Below are 18,988 nucleotides of genomic sequence, written 5' to 3'. Positions count from 1 at the left end.
TCCTAATCTCCCTGATCCAAGCAGTGCAATCTATCTAGAGTTTGCGGAATCATTTTTTCCCTAGGAAACCATCTCAAGAATGCATCGCGAGCATCATCATATGTGGCAAACTGGTCCACTGCGTATTCGGCCAACTATCGTGCTAACAAGTTGACTCAAAAACCACCTCTTTTTGGAGCAATGCCACAAGTCCCAGATTGTTGATCCCATACACCTTCTCAAACTGCCAGACATGTGCAACTAGCATGGAGACGGAGATGTACTACATTAGTGCTCTGATATATCAGTACTGGAATAGAAACAAATAGTGCTATGTTAGTACTGTGATAGTACTATGTTAGTAGTATATTAATAGGCATTAGTAGTCTACTATATGAATACTAGAATAGTGCTCTATTAGTACTATATCAATACTATAAAGAAATAGATAATATTGTCTTAGTGTTATATATCTATACTATATTACTGCTCTAATATATTAGTACTAGAGTAGAAACAAACAGTCCACTGAATTGGTACTGAATAGAAATAGATGGCACTATATCATTATTAATATAGTACTATATGATTACTCCATTAGTGCTCTAATATACTAGTACTAGAATACGTTTTTTAGCTTATGCATGGAAGGTCTCTAGTTATTAATTGTACAAATCATGAGATTATACATAATTATTATCAAATTATAAAAGTCATTTATCTTATGCTAGTGAGCATAAATTTGAATTATAACTCCATCACATAAATAATGAGATAACTAAGACTTACAATAAACACTTTAATTTGGATTGCACATTAGGCGCACACTATGCATTCCATGACTTGTGAAATTATTTACCCCTTACATGTGTTCCTCCGAAATGGTGAAATGTGCTTGCACATAAATTGAGCCTTAAAGTTTGGAATATAGATACTAATTATGATATCATGACCATGAAACTTTTTAAATGTGGTGTAACTACATACCTTCCACACAGTTGTAAAGTTTTACTCCCTTATGACATTGGTTCTTAGTTTATTGGGTCCAACTGCAACATCTTATTTTCAGACTTGCATACATATGTGAAATCAAACTAAGCACTTAGAAGAGGATTTCGATTGGGTCAACTTGTACTTAAGGATATGTACCTAGTTGTATTGAAGCTATTTACCATTATTGATGAATGCGTAATCTAAACATCTAATCATGTTTAAAAATATGCACTACTTGAGATCTACATTTAAAAACATACGTTTGTGCGTGCGTGCGTATGTGAAATAGAGAGAGAGAGAGAGAGAGAGAGAGAGAGAGAGAGAGAGAGAGAGAGAGAGAGAGAGAGAGAGAGAGAGAGAGAGAGAGAGAGAACCCCCCCCCATGCTTACTTCATAGCCGCCTTTGCTCTGTAGCCACCCTCCATCTATTCCCATAATCTCTTTTGGGGTGGTTGGTATGCCTTTGCTTTATAGCATCCTGCTATGATTGTTTTGTTCTGACTCTTGGGGTTTTTTTCAGTTGATTACTAGTTTATATATATATATATATGTAAAGATAGATAGATAGATAGATAGAAGTATTCCTATATATTTAATTGCTCATATCAGTTTCTTTTTCAAATTGCATCACTTGCATGTTTATTAAGTATCAAAATTTACTAAGAGTATGCTCTTCCCTAGCTAAAAGCACACTCAAACTCTAAATTTTTTTCTCTCTTTTTTCTTTTTTAGTTTTTAACCCTTGTTTGCTAAGACACCTATATGACTAATACTACTTGTGGTTGTCCCTCTTTCCTCAAATCCCTTCCTTGCTTAAGCTATATACATATATAGCTACATATATACATATATATATATATATATATATATATATATGGGAAGTAGCAAGCTAAGGGTGTCCACATTCTGTTCACACCCCAATCCTTAGGAGGTGGAAAAACAAGCTTTTTAGCACACAAAAATGCAAATCTCACCTACTTCCCTATGGATCTAGTCTTTGAAGTCTTCTGACACAACATCACACTTGGTATTGTGCACACAATCCTATAGTCTGATCAAAAATTCGATCCACACACAAAAAATTTCTTTGTGTCACACGGCATGGTTCCAGGGTGGTCACACGTTTTTCACGAACAGAGAGTGTCATATTGAATTCTAAATTTCTTACTCATTTTAGATTAAATGTTATTGAAACTTTGTAAGTGGTCTCTTTGCTTGGCCTCAAGAGAGCCAAATGGGCATGTTTTTTTACCTCGTGCACCGTGGATGTTATCAAAGCTAAAGATGGTGACGGTGAAGCGCGCTATTACTACAATTTGTACTCCCACTGGATGCATGAGGTGTTTGAAGGGAGCCTTTACAAAGAGCAAGAAAAGAGGTGTAGAGCAATTATATGGCTTGAAATCTCATGATTGGCACAAGATGCTCCAAGTAAGTATTTTATGTGCATAATATCTTTTTCCTTTCAAATTTGTGAGTGAATAGCTATAAGCAACTAATCAATCACCTCCTCGCGGGTTCAGTTCATACTACCTACTAGCATTTCACGTAGTGCATCGAAGGACGTGAAAGATTGTATTCACAAGATGGGCGAGCTTGTGAGGTATGTGAGCTCAAAGGAAATAGATCCCACCACGCTTGAGAATGCTCGAGTTATGTCAGTGGAGGCATTTTGTTTAATGGAGGAGACATTTCCACGTTCTATTCTCACAAGCCAACTACATCTCATAGTGCATTTGGTGGATGAGATTGCTATATGTGGTACTATACATGCACGATGGTTGTTCTTCCTGGTGCGCTTCATGAAGACCTTGAAGGGCTTCGTGAGACAAAATGCAAGACCCGAAGGTAGCATGGCCGAGGGCTGGTTGGTACAAGAGTCACTTGTATATATTTCTGAGTTTCTTGTTGATGTGGATAGCTCTCTCCCACGACTATGGAGAGGTGATGAAGACCTAAGGATGACCTCTATTGTGCCTCAAGGGAAAGGACGGAACAAAGTAATAGACACGGAGTTGCATAATAGTATCAACCTCTTTTGCGTGCTTAATAGTGATGTGATGAAAAGATCGGCGACAAGATACAAGGATGCAAAGGCAACAAGACAAGAAGAAAGGGACCTCTTTCGTACACACCACGGATCTCGTGTGCCATACCCTCAGTATCTAAGAGCACTTCCAAAGGATATTCATGTGGATTGGCTACTTGATGAAATGGAGAAAGCAGAGAAAGACGAGGGGATGCATATTACAATGGAAGAATGGGAGTATGCTAGGGGATGCATGAGCAAGGTCGGTATATAGAATGTTATGCATAAGTTAGGAGCTTTCAATAATTTAGATTGCTTATTTAATTGATTTTTTCTTGGTGTAGTGCACTATGTTCAATGCTATATGGTGTGAGGGCAAGCATTTTCGAACACAACGGATTGATGATAAGAGAAACACACAAGATTGCGGCGTCATTGCTAGCTTTGAGGGAGCCAATGGAGCCATGGATGATTATTGTGGCATAATCCAAGATATTATTATGCTTGACTTTCGACGCTTCTTTGTGTATGTTTTGGATGTAAAGTGGTTTAAGGATGTGGTGGAAAGAGGCCCCAATGCAACAATCAAATGCCATGCAAGTGGCTTTGTAACTATTGACTCCACAAAGTTTTGGCAAAGTAGGAAGGACACACTAGTACTATCGCAACAATGTGAAGAGGTACTGTGCACACATATAAAAATACTCGCTTTTAAATATTTGATGCAAGAAAAGTAACATGATTGTATTTGTGTTTGAATTAGGTTGTCTATCAATCAATGGTGGATAATAATAGATGGTGGCATGTCATAACTATTATGCCACATTCCAAAGTGATGTATAGTACATTTACTAATATGGAGCGTATGGAGGATGATCATGGCCATGGATGTGATGATGACCGTGATACAAGAGAGGAGGAGGATCATGAGATAGGAGATACAGATATTGAGGCCATTACCCATGAGGACGAGCCTACCATTCGAGATGCTGATTTCGATGGGCACATGAGTGGCACAAGTAGTAGTGGGTTGAATGTATTTGTAGATCTAAACACTTGTTTGGATTTTGAAGTAGATAGTTTGGCAAGGGTTGATCTCATTGAGGATGAGATTGAACCGTAGCCCCATAATTGATATTGGCAAAACTATTTTACATATTGTCTCATTCTCCTCATCTCACTGAATTCTTGTATATGTGGGCTTGCAAAAAATTATGTGCTTTGGTAATCATGGGCAATGTTTGGAAAGCAATGATGTACACCAAAATCTCACTTTTTGTATTCTCTGGTTTGCATCTATTTACGTGTCTAAATGCGCATCTGATTCTCAGTGTAAACGCGCAAATAAACGCGCTGATACACGCACAAATAGACGCGCTAATAAACGGGATGTTAGACGGGCCCGTATTTTCTCAGATTAGATGCACACGTAGACGCGGTAATTTACACGCAAATAGAAGCGCTTTTAGACATGCATTTAGACGCACCCGTAATTCCTCTACTAAAGCAATGCCTATAGACGCGCCCGCTATTTTGCGCGTCTACCAAGCGCGTCTATAGTTGCTTTGTGTTGTTGTGTAGCCTAGCCTAGCGTAGCGGTCATATACATCGTCGTCTAGCCATGATGTGCGATTAGATGGTTGCCATGGAAGAATTTCTCAGTTATCGAAAAATGCTAATCTGGGCGGCGTGTGAGCTAGATGGCCCATCATGCAAAGTCATTGTTATTACAGTCAAGTGAAGAAAGGAAAGATCAAAACAGTACATTAGATTAGCATTGAGTCAGCTCATCAAGCTGTAATAACAACATTAGTTCATGGTTATTACATTCTAAACTATTGTTATTATAACCTAATGCACCGACTGACTGCTAATCTATGCTTGTGAACTCGATGGTCCCTCAAAGTCATTGTTATTACAGTCTGTGATTCTGGCTCAATGCTAATCTGAGCCTATGAGTTAGATGGCCCCTCTTTCACAATCATTGTTATTATAGTTTGATTTCGACTGAATGCTAATCTGAACCTATGAATTAGTCCGTCCCTCATGCACAGTCATTGTCACTAAAACAAGCTCGGTGGCTCTTTGGGATTACTATACTGTTTGGGATTTATATTTTCCCTTGTTTGGGATTTATTGAAACAAGCGCAGTGGTTGTTTGGGATTTACTAAAGATTATATTTTGTGGGGGTTGCAATTAATCCTAAACCAAAAAAAAGGCATTTCGTTTGCCATTGCCTACCTCCTCTAGCCAGTGCCTACCTCCTCTAGCCTTAACTATCATACAACTAACCTGTCATATTCATCAATGTAATGTGTGGGGAATCTATCAGTACACAGGTCTTCAAAGATGGCAAAGATCTCACTGCATTACATCCTTGAGCATGTCAAGATGGCTTGATTTGACAGGGTCTAGAATATGTGAACAATTACATCTTGGATAGCAAGAGAGCAAACTAGTTAAAAAACCCGACAGGTCTCGAGTGAAGGAATAGCGGAGGAACAAAGATGGAAAGCCATAGTCCTGCCTCTTGTCCTGAGCTTGATGAAGCCATTTCACAAGGGGTCCCTCGACAACCCAAGATTTTTGTAGATGAGATTGATTGCTTGGAGGAGGAACATAGAGTTCCCAAGATTGTCATTCACAAGATGGTCATATTGCATGAGGAACTGTGGGAAGGCCTTCAATAATATCAGAACCCACAGTTTGCGAAGTATGTTGCTGAAGGCTCCTACTGTGTGAAGTATCAAGCCTGCATCCTGGAATCCCTGTGTAAATATAAAGTCCTTCAAAGATCTTAGACTTTATCTCTTGTAACCTTGGATATATATCACCCAGGACTTTTTAGGGGTTGACCACCCCTCTAATACAATCGGCTATTCAATAGAACTTGAGTTAAGTAGTAAATTGTCTTCTTTGAAAAAAAAATAGTAAATCGTCTTTGTATTTATCCATACTTAGATACAATGGTGGTTTCTTTTCAAAATGTAGAAGAGTAAAACTTGGTTGTATATTACCCGGGTATATAACTTTAGGGGCTGATCACTATACATTTGGCTTTTCTATATAACTTGAGTTTTAAAGCAATCATTCGCCATTTATACGTCCTTGGATACGATTTCTTCACTCAGCTAGACCTTATAATTTGAAAATGTTGCATTTAGTTGGATTCAAAGATTCAATTTTCTTATGACTGCTTCACTTATGACTGCTTCACTTATGGTAATTCTAACCATGTGATCTGTTCATATAGTCTATCTTAGCTTAATGCTAGTTCTCATTCTAAACTATTGTTATTACACCCTGATAAACTGACTAAATGCTAATCTAAGCTTGTGAACTAGATCCAAAGTCATTATTATTATAGTCTAATTCCAGCTCAATGCTAATCTCAGCATGTGAATTAGATGGTCCCTCATGCACAATCGTTGTTATTACAGTCTGATTCCGACTGAATTCTAATCTGAATATATGATTTAGATGGTCCCTCATCCATAGTCATTGTCACTAAAACAAGCTTGGTAGTTGTTTAGGATTAGTATACTGTTTGGGATTTATATTTTTCCTTGTTTGGGATTTATTGATTGGCATTTACTGAAACAAGCGCGATGGTTGTTTGGGATTTACTAACGGTGCTCGCCTCTTTTAGACAGTACTTTACCTGTACTCAATAAAGTTTGCAAAGAGTGGTGTGCATGAGCTTGATTTGCAAGCTTCGATACATGCAGGGCTTCAAGAGAGCATGAGTCTTCAAGGCGTGTAAAGTCAGAGTTGCTTATCCAAGTCGATGCTGTTAATAATAGTACCAGTGGCAATGAAGATGGAGAAAAGAAAATAGTCATGGTCATGGCAGCAACAAACTTTCCTTGGGATATTGATGAGGCACTTAGGTGAGGGTGTTTTGCTATTTAAAGAATTTGAAATATGTAAGTATTCAAGCATAGGCAGTAAGAAGTAATTCATAAGATACCAGGAGAGTAGGTTTTGATACATGATTTTCATTTTTCGTGTCTAGTTTTTCATCGTTCTTGCTGCTTTGTCATATTGTCATGGTGAGCTTCAATTTTGGTTAAGAGCCACAGTAACAACCCGAAACTGATTGGTGACGTGCTTTTTCAAATTTTTTGTTTGTGTGTTGTGTGGGGGTTATTTATGGCTTCATAGGCGAAGACTAGAGAAGAGGATTTACATACCTCTTCCAAATGAGGAGAGCCGACGTGAACTGATTCATATTAATCTCAAAGGTGTTGAGGTATGGTTTGTAACTTTCAATCATAGGGTGCATTTTGATCAAGACATATGTAAATGCAATGCAGTGGTTTAATATTTGACAAGGTTAATAAATGTTGATTGGAAATTTGTAAACAGGCCTCATATGCAGCTAAGTACAACAGGGTAGTTGGCAAGAAAAGATGGAATCTTTTGTATGCCATAGTGAATAATACACCATTGGTTTGGCTACCCATTAATAGAGATGGGAACCATTCCATTGTCTTGGAGATGGAAGTACAATCAATTAGGCCCTGTATCGATTTTTAGGGTGGAGAGGAAGTCGTAGTAGGCAAAAGAGTTTCATGAGGACATCTACGATTCTTGAGTCTTGCCTCATTCTACAAAAGATCCAAATTAAAAAAGGGGTTTTGCACAATGGGCAACCTGTCCCACAGATTTCTTAGAGAAAGACCAAGAGAGCACTTGCCCGCTATTTAAATGGTTAGAGGATGCCTTAATTAATACTCAAGTTTTTGTGCGCCCTCATTTTTCTAGACCATTCATGGGGGGATAGATGCTACTTGCAAGTCACTAGGGGCTATTTCTCAACATGGCACAGAGTAGTGGATTTTGAGACAAAAAATGGAGATACTAAAGATGCCACTATAGGATCGATAAACGAGAGAGCAAGTACAAGGTATAAGAGTCGATAGTTATCAGCCATCACATCAACTAGATTGAAATGAAAAGAAAAGTACATAGTACTTGTAGGTAGACCCTAGGACTAAGTGTCCTAGGTGTCACATAGGACTAAGTGTCCTATGTGGCATAAAAGGCACAAAATACACTAAGTGCCTATAACTATGCCTACAAGGCACATACCAGGGCCCATAGGGCATCACTAGAATAGGGAGAAGATGGCCTACAAACCCCCCTCCATGGTATGGGCTGAAGTATTGTGGAAATGTCTTAGAATACCTAGTATTTTCTGGTCATGGTGGCACATGTTCATCCAAAAGGATATAGCCACGTATGAATGTACAAGGTATGTCAGATCATGTAACAAATGAATCCAAGTGTAAAGCCTGTTGGAAGACTTCAAACTTGGGACGAGGAAGTGCCTTTGTAAACATATATGCTATGTTGTCCTCTGTGGGAAGATAGGACAACTCTATGTCTCCTACTGACAACTCCTCTTGAACATAATGATAGTGAACTTCAATGTGCTTGGTACGTGCATGAAACACTGGGTTATGCGCAATGGCCAAAGCACTCAGGCTATTAGTGTAGACCATAGTGGCATCACCTACACTAAAGTACCGTGGCATCACCTACACACACATGAATTCGAAGAGAAGGTGAGCATGCGCGTGGCGGAGGATGCAAGCATTCTTGTGGTGGGGGAATCCTTGATTCCTTGCACGTCTACCAAGCGCGTCTATAGTTGCTTTGTGTTGTTGTGTAGCCTAGCCTAGTGTAGCGGTCATATACATCGTCGTCTAGCCATGATGTGCGATTAGATGGTTGCCATGGAAGAATTTCTCAGTTATTGAAAAATGCTAATCTGGGCGGCCTGTGAGCTAGATGACCCATCATGCAAAGTCATTGTTATTACAGTCAAGTGAAGAAAGGAAAGATCAAAACAGTACATTAGATTAGCATTGAGTCAGCTCATCAAGCTGTAATAACAACATTAGTTCATGGTTATTACATTCTAAACTATTGTTATTATAACCTAATACACCAACTGACTGCTAATCTATGCTTGTGAACTCGATGGTCCCTCAAATTCATTGTTATTACAGTCTGTGATTCTGGCTCAATGCTAATCTGAGCCTATGAGTTAGATGGCCCCTCTTTCACAATCATTGTTATTATAGTTTGATTTCGACTGAATGCTAATCTGAACCTATGAATTAGTCGGTCCCTCATGCACAGTCATTGTCACTAATACAAGCTCGGTGGCTCTTTGGGATTAGTATACTGTTTGGGATTTATATTTTCCCTTGTTTGGGATTTATTGAAACAAGCGCGGTGGTTGTTTGGGATTTACTAAAGATTATATTTTGTGGGGGTTGCAATTAATCCCTCGGGGGGGTCACTCATCATATGTAACCCTATCATGTAACCCTATCACGTGAGTTCGATAGAAGGATATTTTATATTCCTAAAATTTACAGAAATAAATATACATAAGGGACTATTTAAAATAGTTTTGGAAAAAATTTACAGATTTGTATAGAAAAGGGGTACATTTTATTAATGAAAAAATTTACAGATAAGGGATTTTAAATATAGGCCTTGAACGCACGTGATATAGAGGGTTTATACATAGTGACCCCCCCGAGATTAATCCTAAACTAACAAAAAGGCATTTCGTTTGCCATTGCCTACCTCCTCTAGCCAGTGCCTACCTCCTCTAGCCTTAACTATCATACAACTAACCTGTCATATTCATCAATGTAATGTGTGGGGAATCTATCAGTACACAGGTCTTCAAAGATGGAAAAGATCTCACTGCATTACATCCTTGAGCATGTCAAGATGGCTTGATTTGACAGGGTCTAGAATATGTGAACAATTACATCTTGGATAGCAAGAGAGCAAACTAGTTTAAAAACCCGACAGGTCTCGAGTGAAGGAACAGCGGAGGAACAAAGATGGAAAGCCATAATCCTGCCTCTTGTCCTGAGCTTGATGAAGCCATTTCACAAGGGGTCCCTCGACAACCCAAGATTTTCGTAGACGAGATTGATTGCTTGGAGGAGGAACATAGAGTTCCCAAGAGTGTCATTCACAAGATGGTCATATTGCATGAGGAACTGTGGGAAGGCCTTCCATAATATAAGAACCCACAGTTTGCGAAGTATGTTGCTGAAGGCTCCTACTGTGTGAAGTATCAAGCGTGCATCCTGGAATCCCTGTGTAAATATAAAGTCCTTCAAAGATCTTAGACTTTATCTCTTGTAACCTTGGATATATATCACCCAGGACTTTTTTAGGGGTTGACCACCCCTACCCTCTAATACAATCGGCTATTCAATAGAACTTGAGTTAAGTAGTAAATTGTCTTCTTTGGAAAAAAAATAGTAAATCGTCTTTGTATTTATCCATACTTAGATACAATGGTGGTTTCTTTTCAAAATGTAGAAGAGTAAAACTTGGTTGTATATTACCCGGGTATATAACTTTAGGGGCTGATCACTATACATTTGGCTTTTCTATATAACTTGAGTTTTAAAGCAATCATTCGCCATTTATACGTCCTTGGATACGATTGCTTCACTCAGCTAGACCTTATAATTTGAAAATGTTGCATTTAGTTGGATTCAAAGATTCAATTTTCTTATGACTGCTTCACTTATGACATGTGATTAGATGGTAATTCTAACCATGTGATGTGTTCATATAGTCTATCTTAGCTTAATGCTAGTTCTCATTCTAAACTATTGTTATCACACCCTGATAAACTGACTAAATGCTAATCTAAGCTTGTGAACTAGATGCAAAGTCATTATTATTATAGTCTAATTCCAGCTCAATGCTAATCTCAGCATGTGAATTAGATGGTCCCTCATGCACAATCGTTGTTATTACAGTCTGATTCCGACTGAATTCTAATCTGAATATATGATTTAGATGGTCCCTCATCCATAGTCATTGTCACTAAAACAAGCTTGGTAGTTGTTTGGGATTAGTATACTGTTTGGGATTTATATTTTTCCTTGTTTGGGATTTATTGATTGGCATTTACTGAAACAAGCGCGATGGTTGTTTGGGATTTACTAAAGGTGCTCGCCTCTTTTAGACAGTACTTTACCTGTACTCAGTAAAGTTTGCAAAGACTGGTGTGTATGAGCTTGATTTGCAAGCTTCGATACATGCAGGGCTTCAAGAGAGCATGAGTCTTCAAGGCGTGTAAAGTCAGAGTTGCTTATCCAAGTCGATGGTGTCAATAATAGTACTAGTGGCAATGAAGATGGAGAAAGAAAATAGTCATGGTCCTGGCAGCAACAAACTTTCCTTGGGATATTGATGAAGCACTTAGGTGAGGGTGTTTTGCTATTTAAAGAATTTGAAATATGTAAGTATAACAGCATAGGGAGTAAGAAGTAATTCATAAGATACCAGGAGAGTAGGTTTTGATACATGATTTTCATTTTTTGTGTCTAGTTTTTCATCGTTCTTGCTGCTTTGTCGTATTGTCATGGTGAGCTTCAATTTTGGTTAAGAGCCACAGTAACAACCTGAAACTGATTGGTGTGCTTTTTCAAATTTTTTGTCTGTGTGTTGTGTGGGGGTTATTTATGGCTTCACAGGCAAAGACTAGAGAAGAGGATTTACATACCTCTTCCAAATGAGGAGAGCCGACGTGAACTGATTCGTATTAATCTCAAAGGTGTTGAGGTATGGTTTGTAACTTTCAATCACAGGGTGCATTTTGATCAAGACATATGTAAATGCAATGCAGTGGTTTAATATTTGACAAGGTTAATAAATGTTGATTGGAACTTTGTAAACAGGCCTCATATGCAGCTAAGTACAACAGGGTAGTTGGCAAGAAAAGATGGAATCTTTTGTATGCCATAGTGAATAATACACCATTGGTTTGGCCTCGGGGGGGTCACTCATCATATGTAACCCTGTCACGTGAGTTCAACAGAAGGATATATTTTATTTCTAAAATTTACATAAATAAATATACATAAGGGACTATTTAAAATATTTTTGGAAAAAATTTACAGATTTGTATAGAAAAGGGGTACATTTTATTAATGAAAATTTTACATATAAGGGATTAAAAAAATAGTCCTTGAACGCACGTGATATAGAGGGTTTATACATAGTGACCCCCCCGAGGGTTTGGCTACCCATTAATAGAGATGGGAACCATTCCATTGTCTTGGAGATGGAAGTACAATCAATTAGGCCCTGTATCGATTTTTAGGGTGGAGAGGAAGTCGTAGCAGGCAAAAGAGTTTCATGAGGACATCTACGATTCTTGAGTCTTGCCTCATTCTACACAAGATCCAAATTAAAAAAGGGGTTTTGCACAATGGGCAACCTGTCCCACAGATTTCTTAGAGAAAGACCAAGAGAGCACTTGCCAGCTATTTAAATGGTTAGAGGATGCCTTAATTAATACTCAAGTTTTTGTGCGCCCTCATTTTTCTAGACCATTCATGGGGGGATAGATGCTACTTGCAAGTCACTAGGGGCCATTTCTCAACATGGCACAGAGTAGTATATTTTGAGACAAAAAATGGAGATACTAAAGATGCCACTATAGGATCGATAAACGAGAGAGCAAGTACAAGGTATAAGAGTCGATAGTTATCAGCCATCACGTCAACTAGATTGAAATGAAAAGAAAAGTACATAGTACTTGTAGGTAGACCCTAGGACTAAGTGTCCTAGGTGTCACATAGGACTAAGTGTCCTATGTGGCATAAAAGGCACAAAATACACTAAGTGCCTATAACTATGCCTACAAGGCACATACCAGGGCCCATAGGGCATCACTAGAATAGGGAGAAGATGGCCTACAAACCCCCCTCCATGGTATGGGCTGAAGTATTGTGGAAACGTCTCAGAATACCTAGTATTTTCTGGTCATGGTGGCACATGTTCATCCAAAAGGATATAGCCACATATGAATGTACAAGGTATGTCAGATCATGTAACAAATGAATCCAAGTGTAAAGCCTGTCGGAAGACTTCAAACTTGGGACGAGGAAGTGCCTTTGTAAACATATATGCTATGTTGTCCTCTGTGGGAAGATAGGACAACTCTATGTCTCCTACTGACAACTGCTCTTGAACATAATGATAGTGAACTTCAATGTGCTTGGTACGTGCATGAAACACTGGGTTATGCGCAATGGCCAAAGCACTCAGGCTATTAGTGTAGACCATAGTGGCATCACCTACACTAAAGTACCGTGGCATCACCTACACACACATGAATTCGAAGAGAAGGTGAGCATGCGCATGGCGGAGGATGCAAGCATTCTTGTGGTGGGAGAATTCTTGATCCCTAGCTTTACTTTTAATAAGATCTGTGCTAATTCACCTGGGAAGCAGTTGCTGATACATCCATTGAAAGCACCGAGGGCGTGCATCAAGCGAGACCCAAACCCACAGCCTTGGCAGTGAACTTGACTGAGCAGGTGGACTGTAATGCCAATCGATCCCTCTCGGAGTTTCTTGTGGAATGAGGTCTCCATGCTCGAGATCATTGTTACACCGTCGCAACCGCGTCGTTGGTGTCAGGGGATCAGAAGGTCCTTGCGAGTGCGTGCGCATGCATGCCTACTGCGAAGATAACAATCATAGAAGTCGCTGCCAACCCGACCACTGGATGAGGTTCTTAACTAGGATTTCCGCAGTCTCTCTCCCGTAAGCAGGGTGCTGGGGATCGGATCGCATCCGATGAAGTTCATCTTAAAATCCACGGATGTGCCTCCTCACCGTAGCAATCTCCTCTCGAATCTCCTCCGAAGTGAGTGCCACTATGTGCAAACTGCCATGTGAAGTGCCTCTGCAATGATGGCAAGGAGCGGATGACATGAGCGTGCCCCAAACACTTTTTGAAAAACAATCAATCGCCAGATCGCAAATTCCTTGCATGATGGTAAGAATGTCCATCGTGGTCACCAATGTGTAGCATCATAAATATGCATATATGCTACGGGAAACAAAGATAAATGATATGTGTAACATCCATGAGAATGGAATACAGATAATGCAATAGAGACATACATCGAAGATCACTATATTTCGGAGAAATAGCTCGCACAACAACTGTGTACAGAACAACATCATAATGCTAGTAATAGCATGCGCACAGAACCATCTGATGGCGGTTAGGGAAGTGGCTGTTGAAGACCCAACCGCTTGGAGATCCAAACGGCCAACCCTTGCAGCTAACCTACCCTCGCACACCCCTCTTGGTCACACTACTGCTAATCCACATGGTTATGCAATAATAGCTTTCAACATGCCTCTCATGCTTCCTCACCTCTACCAAGCTAAAATGTGTACAAGCGACAACTTTGCCATAGAAGACTCCACTGCATTGACGCTGACATAGTAGGATCTTCGCCATAGTAGGCTCCACTGCTTTGATGCCACTTTTGCTCACGAAATCAAACAATGCAACATCTTTGACACAATCGAGATCATGGGCAGATTCCCAAAACTCCAAAAACTTCCACGAAACTGAGCGTGTAGTTTAGTTATAGTGTAGTGTAGCCTCAAGATTGCATCAGGATTCCATGAAAAGAATTAATCATCTAAATCTCTCCTTGCTATTTTAGTTATAGCGCAGTCTTCTTGCTAGTGCCATTTAATGCTGCTGGTGCAATTTTTCTTATAGAGGATAACAACACAACGGATTAAGGGATCGATGATAAAATATATGAAAACATCTAAGAAATAATCGATAAACATAGATAGAACAAGGGCATCTCCTTCTTCTTACTTGGCGAGAATTGCAGCAAGGAATATGAATCATCTCCTATAAGATACTGTGGAGATCCTTGTGATAGGAAATAAAACATTACTAGACATCCTTGCTATTAGGAAAAGGATGAGAAAAATCCTTAGAAATCAAAAAAAGAAATTTCATCGCCTGGTATTAGGCAAGTGATCATCTGGGAAAACAAAGAACATCCGAACATCTAGGAAACATAAGCATTTGGGCATCTGGAAGTACAAAACAACTGGGAATAAGGATTGTCTAGGAAATGCAAGCATCTCGGCATCCGATGAGCATCCAAGAAACACAAGCATCCGGGCATCAGAGAAACACAAGCATCAGAGATGAAACAACATATGCTCCCAAGGAATGATCATATTCATGTACTAGACGCATATATATAGTTGAGGCCAAGGACTGAGTGTGGATGAGTTATATATAGCTCTATCATCTTTGTCTTAGGAGATTGATGCGAACTAGTTGAGGACAAGGATTGAGTGTGGATGAGCTATATATAGCTCTATTATCTTTGTGTTAGGAGATTAAGGCAATAGATTTGGGTCTTCTTCCTTTATTCTCGGGTTTGCAGATATGGCAGTCTAAGAGAGGGTTTTTTGTGTCCCAACCATGGTATTTCGAGGCATTTGGTATGGAAATTAAAACTATAAGACGAGTATAAGTCTCTCACATATCAAATGGACCCACTGGCTAGAACTAATTGGGTGAGCAATAAGAAGTAGCATTGAGCAACCACACCACATGTATATTTGAAGACTTATATTCTCTCTGCTTCTATTTCCCATACAATTTCTATCAAATTAAATGCACATCAATAATTGTGTCAGTCCTTGTTAATGAAAGAGCTTTTCTTGAGCACCATCAAGATATTTTATGGCATACTTGGTATATGTTGATGAGATGTAGGCAAAGTATTTGCTAATGTATAAGGGATTATGGCCTATCTAAAAGGTACTAAGCAAGTCAATATCATCAAGTACTGAAAAGGATGTGGATAAGAAAGCAACAAGAGTCATATCCCTAAAATTGCACAAACGGTAATTCACTTTTTGGTAGGTTCTATGTCCTCGAAAGAAGTTATGGGATGAGTTGAGGGGTTGTACCTCGATTGTATGGAGTGAGGGCCTCAAGCTATTTGATTACTCTAAGAGCCAAGTTGTTTAGCCTACGATCTTCTAAGGAGGAGAATTTAGTGATTTCATCAACGAACTACATAGCATTACCACTCTGCTAGCCGGAGGATAGCCGCCATCAATGTGAAAATGGAAGAGGAAGATGTAAATGTGGTTTTCTTAAATAGCATGCTTGAGCCATATGAGAGACTCATGAAAATCTTGAAGCATCTACTCGAACCCATGACAAAGACCATCCGGTCAGTGCCTTACTTGATAAGGAGAGGAGATATGGCATCCATTGGCATCCCTAAATTGGTAGGTCCCAATGGGATATGGTAGAAAAAAAAAGGTCTCTAGCTTAATGAAGTGTAAGTAGTGTAAGAAGAAGGGTCATGTCATACTACTATATTAATAGTAATGTAGGACTATCTATTTTTATTCAATACTAGTATAGTAGAATACTAATATAATACTATTCTATTTCTATAGTACTATTCTATTTCTATAGTAGAATACTAATATATTACTATCTTTTTCTCTGTTACAACTAGTGTAATTGTTAGAACGAAGGTGGTATTGATGGTTTAGTACTAATCTGTTTCCCAGTAGTACTAGAATGGAATGCAACTGGATTTCATGTTACTCAAGCTACATGGATGATTTTTTCCAATTAGTTTCGATAAGAAGCAAAACTTTTATATTGGTGTCGAAAGTTTTGTATGCCTTGGTAAAAATAAAGTTTTGAAAAATTGGCCAAGATTTGAAACTTTTATGAGAAAAAAATTAAAGTTTTGCCAGGATTTACAACTTTTTCTTTAAAATTCAAAAGAAAATAGATAAATTTGTAATATGTTCTACGGATATTGTGAAACTAAAAAACTAGCTCAATAAAATTTTGCCAAGATTTTATATTAATATAGAAGTATAGCTTCGATAAAAACATCCCTATCAAGCTACGAAGAAGTCTAGGAGTGTACGTGTCCAAGATGTAATTTTTGAAACTCCTAGCAATACCTTTTTTAATCCCCATGTGAAGAAAGAGCAGCATGGATCTGCACAGGCCTCATGTGGTAATTCCACCAACGATGTCATGGTAGATAGACATCTCATGTTTGGTGAGAACCCTGTGGAGGATGACCCCATGGAGGATGTAAATATTATGGGTTCTACCTTGGTTGTTGTAGAAGGGGATGAGGAGGACAGTGATGATGAGGTGTTGGAAAGGGTAATAAGGCAAATGGAAGAAATTGAGAGAGATCCAGCAAAGGGTGGTTTGGACCTAAAAGATGGAGAGGGAGGGCATGAAGGTAACATGTGTCTTTTGCATTCTTCCTTTTTTTTTGGGTATTTACATTACATAGGGATTATAAGTAATTGACGAATTTGTAATTTGTTATTTGTTTCACAAGGTAAAATCACCTCAAAATATGCGGGTCAGATGCAGCTCCTACTTCGATGAAGAGAGAAGTAGAACAAAAAAAAAGAAAAGCTATAAGATCCTTGTACAAGATCCTTGTACAGCAGCTAAGAAGATAAAAGGTAAAATGGGTATGTGCTTAATTTTGATTGTACCTAATGTATGCTAATTGGACTTTAATTTACACTTTAGAGATAGGAACCAACCTGACTCAGACAGTTTTGAAGAGGCAGTACAGATGTTGGATGCCATTGTAGACCAAGCTGTGAAGCTTCTGGGCAAGGATGTTCTGGTAGAGGACATCCTAGAACGAATGATGGACAGACAGAGGGACAATGAGAAGGATAAGTGTGAATGTGCACAATAAGCACAAAACGAGAAGGATAGCTGCAAATGTGCATAGCCTATTTTTATCTACATGATAGTCGTGATTTTTTATGACTGAGTGTTCTAATTGTTTTTGTTACTTGTCATGTATCTAAACTTGTTATTTCTCATGTATTTGAACGTGCTAATTTTCATAAATTTATCTAGAATATCGTAATATTAGTTTTTGTTAATTTGCCATGTATTTAGCTTTGTGTTTCTGACCTTCCTTATAGGTGCTACCGAAAATGTCATCCCTCCAAAGAAGTTGATTTATTTTTTGTATGAATGGGATCTTGCTAAAGAGTTGGTGGATGAATGCTCCTCTAGTGGCCGAAGGGGGTGACATTCAGATCCTTTGCAACAAAAATCTTCAATGCACTTATAGATGGGAGGACACGAGTAACATCAAGTGTAGTTCTCCATCCAACTCTCCTTATACCTCATAGAATGGCTATGGATGAAGCTATTTGTTTGAGAAGTCATAGAGATTTTCAAGAAGTCTTCACCAAATTTCTTGGAACAAGAATTTCAGGCGTGGATACATCTGGTGCAGATGTAGATGGACATCTACTGAGGCGAACAAAGATAGTTTTCTTAATGTGTTGCCTATGCGACACATATCCATGCAACAGGTTTGCTAGAGAAGCACTCCATCAATGAAGAATTACCCAAGAGACCTTTGAAAGGGTTCTTGAGTTGCATGTCTATACCGCATTGATATGCATCTTTGATTGTTGCGAGTATAAATTATATCTAAATGAGTCGGAAACATTCAATCATGATTTTGTTTCCTTGCGGAAGATAACATCAACATTGGAGATGCTAATGAGGGCCAGAATATTATGGAATACATGGGGAGGCCTGTAAACACTCTCCAAAGAACTGCCACTACGGAATAGGTTGAAGAGCTCATTCAATTCTACACATGCCTAAGTGTGGTTGTACCAAGGGCAAAGCAAGAAGCACATGAGGTAATGACAAGCTGTTGACACTTTTTTTCCAAAAGAAGAGAGATCGGAGAAAGTTGCTCATGTGAAAGTTCAATCCAATGTGGATAGGCTTGTCTTGCTTAGATCTCTCAAGATTGCCCGTTATTTTAAGTCAATGGACCATGGTGCCTTAAGGAGCAAAACATCCTCGACTTCATTTTGACCGCACACGAGTCACGAGCGACTCAGGCTTGGCGGTCCATGCACGCCACTCTCGCAGAGGCACCCCTCCTCGGCTATATAAACGCACACCTCTCAGCTACCTACACACAAACAGATTGCACACAGCCTCAGCATTTCTGTCCAACTTGCAACATATCCTCTGATCGCTCCGCTGAGCTTTTCAGTCTAGCTACTCTAGCTGTCTAATGTCTCCCAGCACCGAG

The sequence above is a fragment of the Dipteris shenzhenensis genome, chromosome 28 (genome assembly GCF_047967505.1).
Source record: "Dipteris shenzhenensis isolate YYH24624 ecotype China chromosome 28, Dip_SZ_1.0, whole genome shotgun sequence".
Lineage (NCBI taxonomy): Eukaryota > Viridiplantae > Streptophyta > Polypodiopsida > Gleicheniales > Dipteridaceae > Dipteris > Dipteris shenzhenensis.
Note: the sequence above shows the minus strand (reverse complement) of the source record.